The following is an 8,577-nucleotide window of genomic DNA, read 5'->3' as shown; positions in this document are numbered from 1 at the left end:
AGATAAATAGGTAAATGAAGATCAAAGAAAATACTTTTATGATCACTGATTAGAAAATCTTCACAACGAACATGATCAATATCTATCCCCAGGGAACAAATCAAGTCCAAGGTGTGGCCTTTTATATGAGTGGGACCTGTGACATGTTGTTTAAGGTTAAAAGAGTCTGTAATATTAAGAAATTCAGAGGCTTCAGAATTCGTATCATCATCTATGTGCAAGTTAAAATCCCCAGCTAGAAGAATTCTGTCCAGCTTGATGGTAGTGGTTAAGAAGTCAGTACACTCTGATAAAAACTGACCTGCTGGACCAGGAGGTCTGTAAATCAAAATACAATAAAAGGGATCTGTCCCATTAACTTTGGTTATTTGTATTTCCAATATATATAAATATATTTTAAAAGCAATTAATAAACTTTTTGACAATTTTGGACAAAGATTTGTCTGAGAATGGCAACACAGCCCACCAGTTATGAACGGATGTTTTAAAGTGTCAAATGCATCCCTATCAGGGAACCTTTGTCTTGCTGGGGGGTTCCTTTGGCATGTGTAGGGCATGAAAAGGCAACATTATTACTTACAGTTTATTTTACAGCCTGTCAAAACTCCCCATAGATGCTTTAATGCAAATGTTTGGCTTTGAGAAAGAGGGAACAATCTACAAACAAAACTCTGCAGGAACATACATGAAATTATTTCTGCTTTTAAATAGGGATGCACAATATTATCAGCAATATGGGCATCAGCAGATACTAGCTACAGAAGCGACTAGGCTAAACCAACAGACGTACGCCAGCTGAAATTTCTGTCTTTATTCATTATTATTTCTTACACTTTCAAGTGTATTCAAGGACTGAAATATGTTAATTTTTTAACCTCAAACTTGAAATTGTTGTAAGGACTGAAGTTTGAGGTATGAACTAAATCTAAATATTGGTATCAATATCGTATTGGCTAATATTATTTTGTAAATGTTGGCATATCGGATATCAGCAAAGACCCAGCACTGTGGATCTCTAATGTTAACTTTCTAATTTGAAACTTCAACTATCAGCTCACATTTTAAACTTATTTCTTTAGTAGAGGAGAGTAAAAATAAAGGAGTTGTGGAATGACTTAGAAGTTTACTTTTTGGGTAACACTGTCTTAATCAAATGTTCAAACCTCACAAAAACTAGTCAACATAAAATTTTGGATTACTTCAAGCCCTCGCCATGATGAATTACTGGCAAAAATGCCAAGATACACTCCACTCATGATATGATACGTATCATCTTAGTGGGCTAAAAATACAATTTCTGATTTTTTTTGTGCAGTGTTCGAGTTCTTGTGAAGACTTAAGTCATGTGCGTTTGCTCACCTTGCTTTTACACTCTCACTTTAAACAAGACAAGTTTTTTGCCACCCCATGTCCATAAGCCTCTTCTTCAAGTACCGATATTGAAGAGAAGCCTGAAATGTCCTTTGCTGTTTAAAAACAAGTATTGAGGTACATATTTTGGCAAATCCATTAAATGTGTCTGTATTCCTATGACTTTTGACTTGTTTTACAAGGTGTCATTAATCCCCAAATTATGCTATTGAATGTATGTTTTATTTTTCTAAGAAATGTAACATTAACATCAAATTAGCATTACCTAAGATTTATATGTATTATAATAGTATTCTGTTTGTTATGGGATATGGGATCAGATTAGAGTATTTTAGCTATTTGACTGAAAATAGTACCTTACTACTGTTCTCAATGCTCTTTTCATCACATTCTTGCCTCTGTAACTCCTTTCTTCTACATTTGCCTGCCTTTTTCTCTCCTTTCCTCACTTCTGCTTGTTCTTTCCCTCCTTCTTTCACCACTGGCGGCTGTTTTTTTTTTTCTCCAGGACATTTCCTAGCATTGTTACTCACTTCGCAGAACCATGCCTCTATGTTTCCTGCCCCGTCTCTGTCTGTGCCCGCACCCATTCGTCTTGTGGCCACCTGGCTGTTTGGGGGCCACCTCTCCTCGCTGTTTCCTCAGTGTGGGATGCTGCTCGATGGGCTTTGGCCCACTCGCTCACTTCAGCCCCGTGCGCAGAGAACCTGCCCAGCTAATTAAAGGAAAACAAACTCTGCGCTTTCCACTCACTCTCCGCAAAGAACTGTTTATTAAGGAGAACAAGTCAAACTTCATGATTCATTAAGAAGAGGAAGCGTGAGCAGGCTGGACAGATCAGGAGCAGAGGAGAGATGGAGAGAAGGAGGAAATGGGGGAGCAATTGGGAGTGTAAGTGTGTGTCTAATGTTGTTAACAGAGTGGGGCCTGCAGAGGCCAAATTCATCCCATCTGATGTAATTTCAATAATAAATCCCTGCACACACGCCTTTATTTGTACTTTCTGATAGCACACACATACCTAAACTTTTTCTTTTCTTTCCACTCCTCCTCAGTCTGTTATGACTTCTGTCTTCTGGGTATCAAATGTGAGTCTTGTAATTTCCTCAAGGAAATCTGCTGAAAGAAGTATTGAGGTGAGTGCTGAGAAGTCATCCCCACCTGTGTTGGTGTGCCAGTAAAGAACAGATAAAGAGATGTAAAAACAAGACTCAAATGTGGTGCTAACATCTTTTTGTGTAGATTTATTTGGGCTTTTATTTAAATATTAATAAAAGTAGTTTTTCCACACCAATCAATAAGAGATCACATATCTCATCACTCCACAACCAATTTTTTAATGCATTTTTTAAATGCATTTTCAACATATAATGCATTAAAAATTGCAGCTAAATTGACTTTTCATCCTCCTTTTGATGATATGAGTCCAGTCTTCAAACCATCAAAGAACATTATTTTATGCTGCATTTTCTGTGCAATGCTGCTTCTATGAACTGCACTACATGCACTATATTGCCAGAAGTTTTCACATACCTGCACTGACTCACATATGAACTTAGGTGACATCCCATTCTTAATCCATAGGGTTTAATATGATGTTGGTCCACCCTTTACAGCTATAACAGCTTTAACTCTTCTGGGAAGGCTTTCCACAAGGTTTAGGAGTGTGTTTATGGGAATTTTTGACCATTCTTCTAGAAGCACATTTGTGAGGTCACACACTGATGTTGGACGAGAAGGCCTGGCTCTCAGTCTCTGCTCTAATTCATCCCAAAGGTGTTCTAGCAGGTTGAGGTCAGGACTCTGTGCAGGCCAGCCTCACCAAACTCTCTCATTCATGTCTTTATGGACCTTGCTTTGTGCAATGGTGCACAGTCACGTTGGAACAGGAAGGGGCCATCCCCAAACTGTTCCCACAAAGTTGGGAGCATGGAGTTGTCCAAAATCTCTTGGTATGTGGAAGCATTCAGAGTTCCTTTAACTGGAACTAAGGGGCCAAGCCCAGCTCCTGAAAAACAACGCCCCACCATAATCCCCCCTCCACTAAAATTTACGATTGGCACAATACAGCCAGACAAGTACCGTTCTCCAGTAGTCAAGTTGTAAAAAAAACAATAGGGGGGACGGTGGATTTTATTGTTTGGGACAGATATTTTGTGCTTAAGACAGTGCACATGGTGGGAAACCAACTGTGTACCCTTTTTATTGTTGTTAAAGCACAAAGATAATTATTATATTATCCTAAAACAACATGCATGGTATGGATGTTACATGTCAGATACTCCTGTCATTGACCTTGACCAAGGCACCTCAGAATTGGAGTCAGTCCCTGGGCTGACAAAGACAAACAAAAGATCTATGATAAAAAAACTAATTTGCCTCATGTACACTGATAAAATGAGCTGTATTGATCCAGAATCTGGTGGCCCTTTGCTGCATGTCATTCCCTCTCTCTCTGCCTCCCCTTTTCCTGTCTCTCTCAAACCATCCTATCAATTAAAGTCAAAAAGCCCAAAACATACTTAAAAAAAAGAATTATCAAACCTGTTCCTTCTCCAACTCTTGGCTCTCCTGTGTGCCGTCCTGCTTCCTGTCCACGGTTATCCTCTATGAAGAAAAGAATGATATTATGGTTTCATTAGAGTGAGCAGACAGTCAGGTGTTGTAAGTTATCTTATTTGGTTAAAATAAAAGGATAGTCACCAAGCTCAGTGTCCAAACAGACAAATGTTTACATGTTACTGACAAAACGCTGTAATGTTGTTGCTATCAGGATTTTAACAAAAAAAATCATTGACAGCACCTTAAATATGTTTTACAAATTATTAAAAGCACAACAACTTGCTCTTAGATATTTAGAAAACTACATATTTTCATGAAAATGCCCAACATTCAAAAAACAACTACATATAAAATAAAACAGCTTTTGGGATGAAAATAGAGTTTCTCAACTTACTTTTAATATCACTGTTAAAATATTTTATAACAAACTACTGTGGGAGTCTTCAGAGACTCCTAGAAATTTCAAAATTGCTTGCACTGGCTGGCAACTTTTAAAGAACATGCTTGCAGGGAAAGAGTTGAATTATCTTAAAATTAATAGTTATCAAACCTTCAATTCTCTCAGCCTCTGGGTCCCCTCCAGCTCCCCTTGTTGCACCAGCACCATGTTCTGCTGTCGCATTGTACTGGCTGTCATCTATGGAGAAAACAGCAGTGGCCAAATACAGATTATGATTAGGTTAGATCTACTCCCAAAGCAGTCACCAGATTTTGAGAGACTGTATAAAGGTAAGCACATACTAATAATGTTCATTCCAATGCCTCTGATTATACTCTCATGGCAACAGTATCTAATTCCTCCTTTCAATATTAATGATAGCGACGTTTACTTGCCTTAATGTCAAAATTCTTCACTTGTTTTTGTTGCCTGAAGAATCCCAGACAAACGAACGTTAACTCTTCTCAGCCCAGGCTGATTAAATCAAAACTAACATTAGCCTATTGAGAAGCCTAACCCAAGTTTGCTAGCTAGCATTAGAAAGAGAGCAAAACGTAAATTCCAACCTAACATCATTAGCTGTGTTGTTATTGCTATGTCCAGAGATTGACTTTGGTGACATCATGGTAGGTCTATAAAAAATAATGACGGATATTTCTGACACTTGACTTACCTAAAACGCTACTTTTTGCCCTCTTAAATCCAAAGTCCCTCAGATCGAGCTGTCCATGTCGCTTGGCCATGATGCTGAAATCACAACAGTGTCACCTGTGTTGCTACGCCGCTTACTGACGTCATTTAAAAAAAAGAAAAGAAAAAAAAACGTGTCATATTCAAGTGTGCCTCCTCACCCAGAGTATTTTAATAAATATGCGCAAAGCCCCCTAAATGTTGACGTGGGGGTAATTTTTCCAATGTTATAATTGTAGTAATATTTCCATATTCATTGATATAAATGGCTCAAGGGATGGAAAGGGGGGGATGACCGTTTTAGAAGGGGGATGATTTTGACCATTTTTATTTCAGGGAGGATGCCATCCCCCTTCATCCCCCCAACTCAAGTGCTGCCGTTCTCCTGGTAACTGACAAACCTAGACTCGTCCATCAGATTGCCAGATGGAGAAGCGCGATTCGTCACTCCAGAGAACGCGTCTCCACTGCTCTAGAGTCCAGTGGCGGCATGCTTTACACCACTGCATCCAACACTTTGCATTGCACTTGGTTATGTATGGCTTGGATGCAGCTGCTCGGCCATGGAAACCCATGCAGCTCTCTACGCACTGTTCTTGAGCTAATCTGAAGGCCACATGAAGTTTGGAGGTCTGTAGCGATTGGCTCTGCAGAAAGTTGACAACCTCTGCGCACTATGCGCCTCAGCATCCTCTGACCCTGCTTCGTCATTTTCGTGGCTGAGTTGCTGTTGTTCCCAATCACTTCCACTTTGTTACAATACCACTAACAGTTGACTGTGGAACATTTAGGAGTGAGGAAATTTCACAACTGGACTTGTTGCACTGGTGGCATCCTATCACAGTACCACGCTGGAATTCACTGAGCTCCTGAGAGCGACCCAGTCTTTCACAAATGTTTATAGAAACAGTCTGCATGCCTAGGTGCTTGATTTTATACACCTGTGGCCATGGAAGTGATTGAACACCTGATTTCAATTATTTAGATGGGTGAGTGAATACTTTTGGCAATATAGTGTATTACTGAATATTGAATTATTGATGTGTTATGCTCATTATAAGATTGTACATGTTTATTTCTGCTGTCCCGCAATTGTATTTTTCAAATAGGGTTTTTAAATTGTTTGCTTTCTTGCTTATGATTTAATTCTGCTTTTTAAACAACATCTGCCAGCAATGAGAGATGGAAATTATTCATTGGCTATAATCTGGCATATTTACACTGACTAGTCCCGTACTAGTATTGTTCTTTAACATTCACAGTCCCTTTTAAATAAACATTATTGTTATCAAGAGATCTTTTGTTAGACATATCAAGCTTTAAACTTAAAAAATCTGTGATTTACCAAATTTGGACGATTCTAATACATTTTAGGTGTTTAATCTGAACACAGTTTGAGACAAGAATAAAAAAGCTAACAATCTTTTTACTGCCTGTTTAAAAACGGCAATCATTGTTGTATTGCCTTACTTTGTGTATGTGTGTTACCTGACAAGGGACAATGGATGTAAATAAATCAAACATGTTTACACTTAATGTTCATTAATGTACTCTGTCTCTTTAAAATGAAATAATATATATTTTTAATATAGTGCATAGTTTTAAAAAAGCATGAATCAGCCTTTCTGTTTATTGTAGCTGGTCCTGCTAGGTAAAGCAAAGCAGATGAGTTGGTCAGATTATATGTCAGTCATCATGTGGATCCATCTAGCAAAGCTTCAAGTTAAAACAATTGTTCCCGGTCAGAGAATTACCTGACCAACAGCAGCATTCGAGGAGAACGAGGCCGTAGCTGTGGCCGGGGTTTAGTTATACTGCAAGTTTGTAAACATGGCAGCCAGTGAGGAGATTAGCATGGGTACAGCTATAGTGGCAGTTTTATCAGACATATCTTGATTAAAAGAAGAGCAAAGAACCCCACTGAAAGCTTTTGTAAGTGATATCAATATTTTTGCTCCTAACCTTCTTTGGCAAGAGTTTAGTTTACCAACAAGCTCCCCATGAAAATAAGCATTTAAATCTGCTGCCTGCTGAGCTCACATTATGCAGTTTACTCCTTGGGTGGTGCACTCCTGCTATGTCATGTTTTTTGTTGCTCTGATCAATTTGCAGAATGTTCATCTAGTCCACAATTTTTTTGAGGGTTCTGCCCTTCTTCAACACCGTCTATGGGGTTTTACTCATGTGGATATAAAATTTATCCCATGCCATGGAAATGTGAACCATTCCATCTGTCATGTCAGGTTACCTGCTTGGTGAGATCTATGAAGCTGCACTCTCACAAAACAGACAACCTACACAGTCTGCCAAAACCCACTAGAGATTAATACGTGAATTATCTCAAGAAAGAGGACGCAAACTCATCCGATGTACAGAAGCAGCCTTGAAGATGCTTGTCTGTCAGTATAGTTATGATGCCACCTGATCATTTATTTGTAACAAAACTTTCATCCTGTTCTGTATTTTCCCTTAGGTGCTTCTTCTACATGGCTGCACGGCAAACAGGGATTTGCACTGTTGCAAGAAGGTTCCTGTTTTGCTTCCCAGTCAGGGCCTTTCTTTGTGGAGTTTGCATGTTCTCCCCGCGCATGCGAGGGTTCTCTCCAGGTACTCTGACTTCCACCACCAAAAACATGCTAGTTAGGTTAACTGGTGATTCTAAATTGACCATAGGTTTAAATGTGAGCATGCTGGGTAGCTTGTCTCTGTACATCAGCCCTGTGATTGACTGGCAACCAGTCCAGGGTGTACCCCGCCTCTCGCCCAGTGGCAGCTGGGATAGGCTCCAGCCCCCCATGACCCCCTCAACTGGATAAGCGGTGTGGAAAATGGATGGATGGAAGCATGGATGCTTCCCCATTTCAGAGTATTAACTCTGTACCAAATGACAGCAGAAGTTTGTCAAACTTAACATTGGGAGGTTATGTTGAACTTACTTGTTAAGGGTTACAGTCACAGATTGCTTAAATTTAATATGTATAAAACATGTACCAATTGACATCAGAATTTATTTTGCAATTGCTGTAATGAAATAAACCTCTTTTATCATGGAGTAGTGTTGGACCAATAGTGTCATAAATTCCTGCATGAAGAGTACAGTTGGCCTATCCTGCTCCTAGGTATTTAACGGTACACTCCTCATACATATCAAGATTCTAGGTTCACATCTGACTTTCAAGATTTTTCATGATTTTTTGACGTTAACAGACAGGAAGTTAAAGTTGATGTGCTGATAATTTATTTTTCAGTTTTAAGCGATGCATCCAGTTGGTTGTGCTCTTTGTGTTGTTTATCAGTTGCTTGCATGATTTTTGTCCATTAGCTACTCACCCTGCTTTTACAGTTGAATTTAATGTGTATCTGTAATGTGAATACAATACAATACAATAACTCTTTTTATCCTTTTTTCCTCTATGTTACCATGGAAACATGTAAAACTCCAAGATGGCATCCATGGAGGGGACCCTCCCTATGTATGAATTAAAGGTTTATTCTGAGTTTTTTTTTTTTTTTCA

At 38.9% G+C, this 8,577-nt stretch overlaps 1 long non-coding RNA gene across 1 annotated transcript; it reads right to left on the bottom strand.

Annotated features, from left to right (window-relative positions):
• Nucleotides 1-3,916: 3,916 nt before the first annotated feature.
• Nucleotides 3,917-5,110, bottom strand: LOC121518067. The gene is made up of 3 exons (XR_005992619.1): nt 5,046-5,110; nt 4,484-4,570; nt 3,917-3,978 (listed from the first exon to the last, which is right to left on the bottom strand). It is a non-coding gene; the product is annotated as an uncharacterized LOC121518067 (long non-coding RNA).
• Nucleotides 5,111-8,577: the final 3,467 nt, after the last annotated feature.

The sequence above is a fragment of the Cheilinus undulatus genome, linkage group 2 (genome assembly GCF_018320785.1).
Source record: "Cheilinus undulatus linkage group 2, ASM1832078v1, whole genome shotgun sequence".
NCBI classification, from domain to species: Eukaryota; Metazoa; Chordata; class Actinopteri; order Labriformes; family Labridae; genus Cheilinus; species Cheilinus undulatus.
Note: the sequence above shows the minus strand (reverse complement) of the source record. Positions and strands in the feature narration are given on the sequence as shown.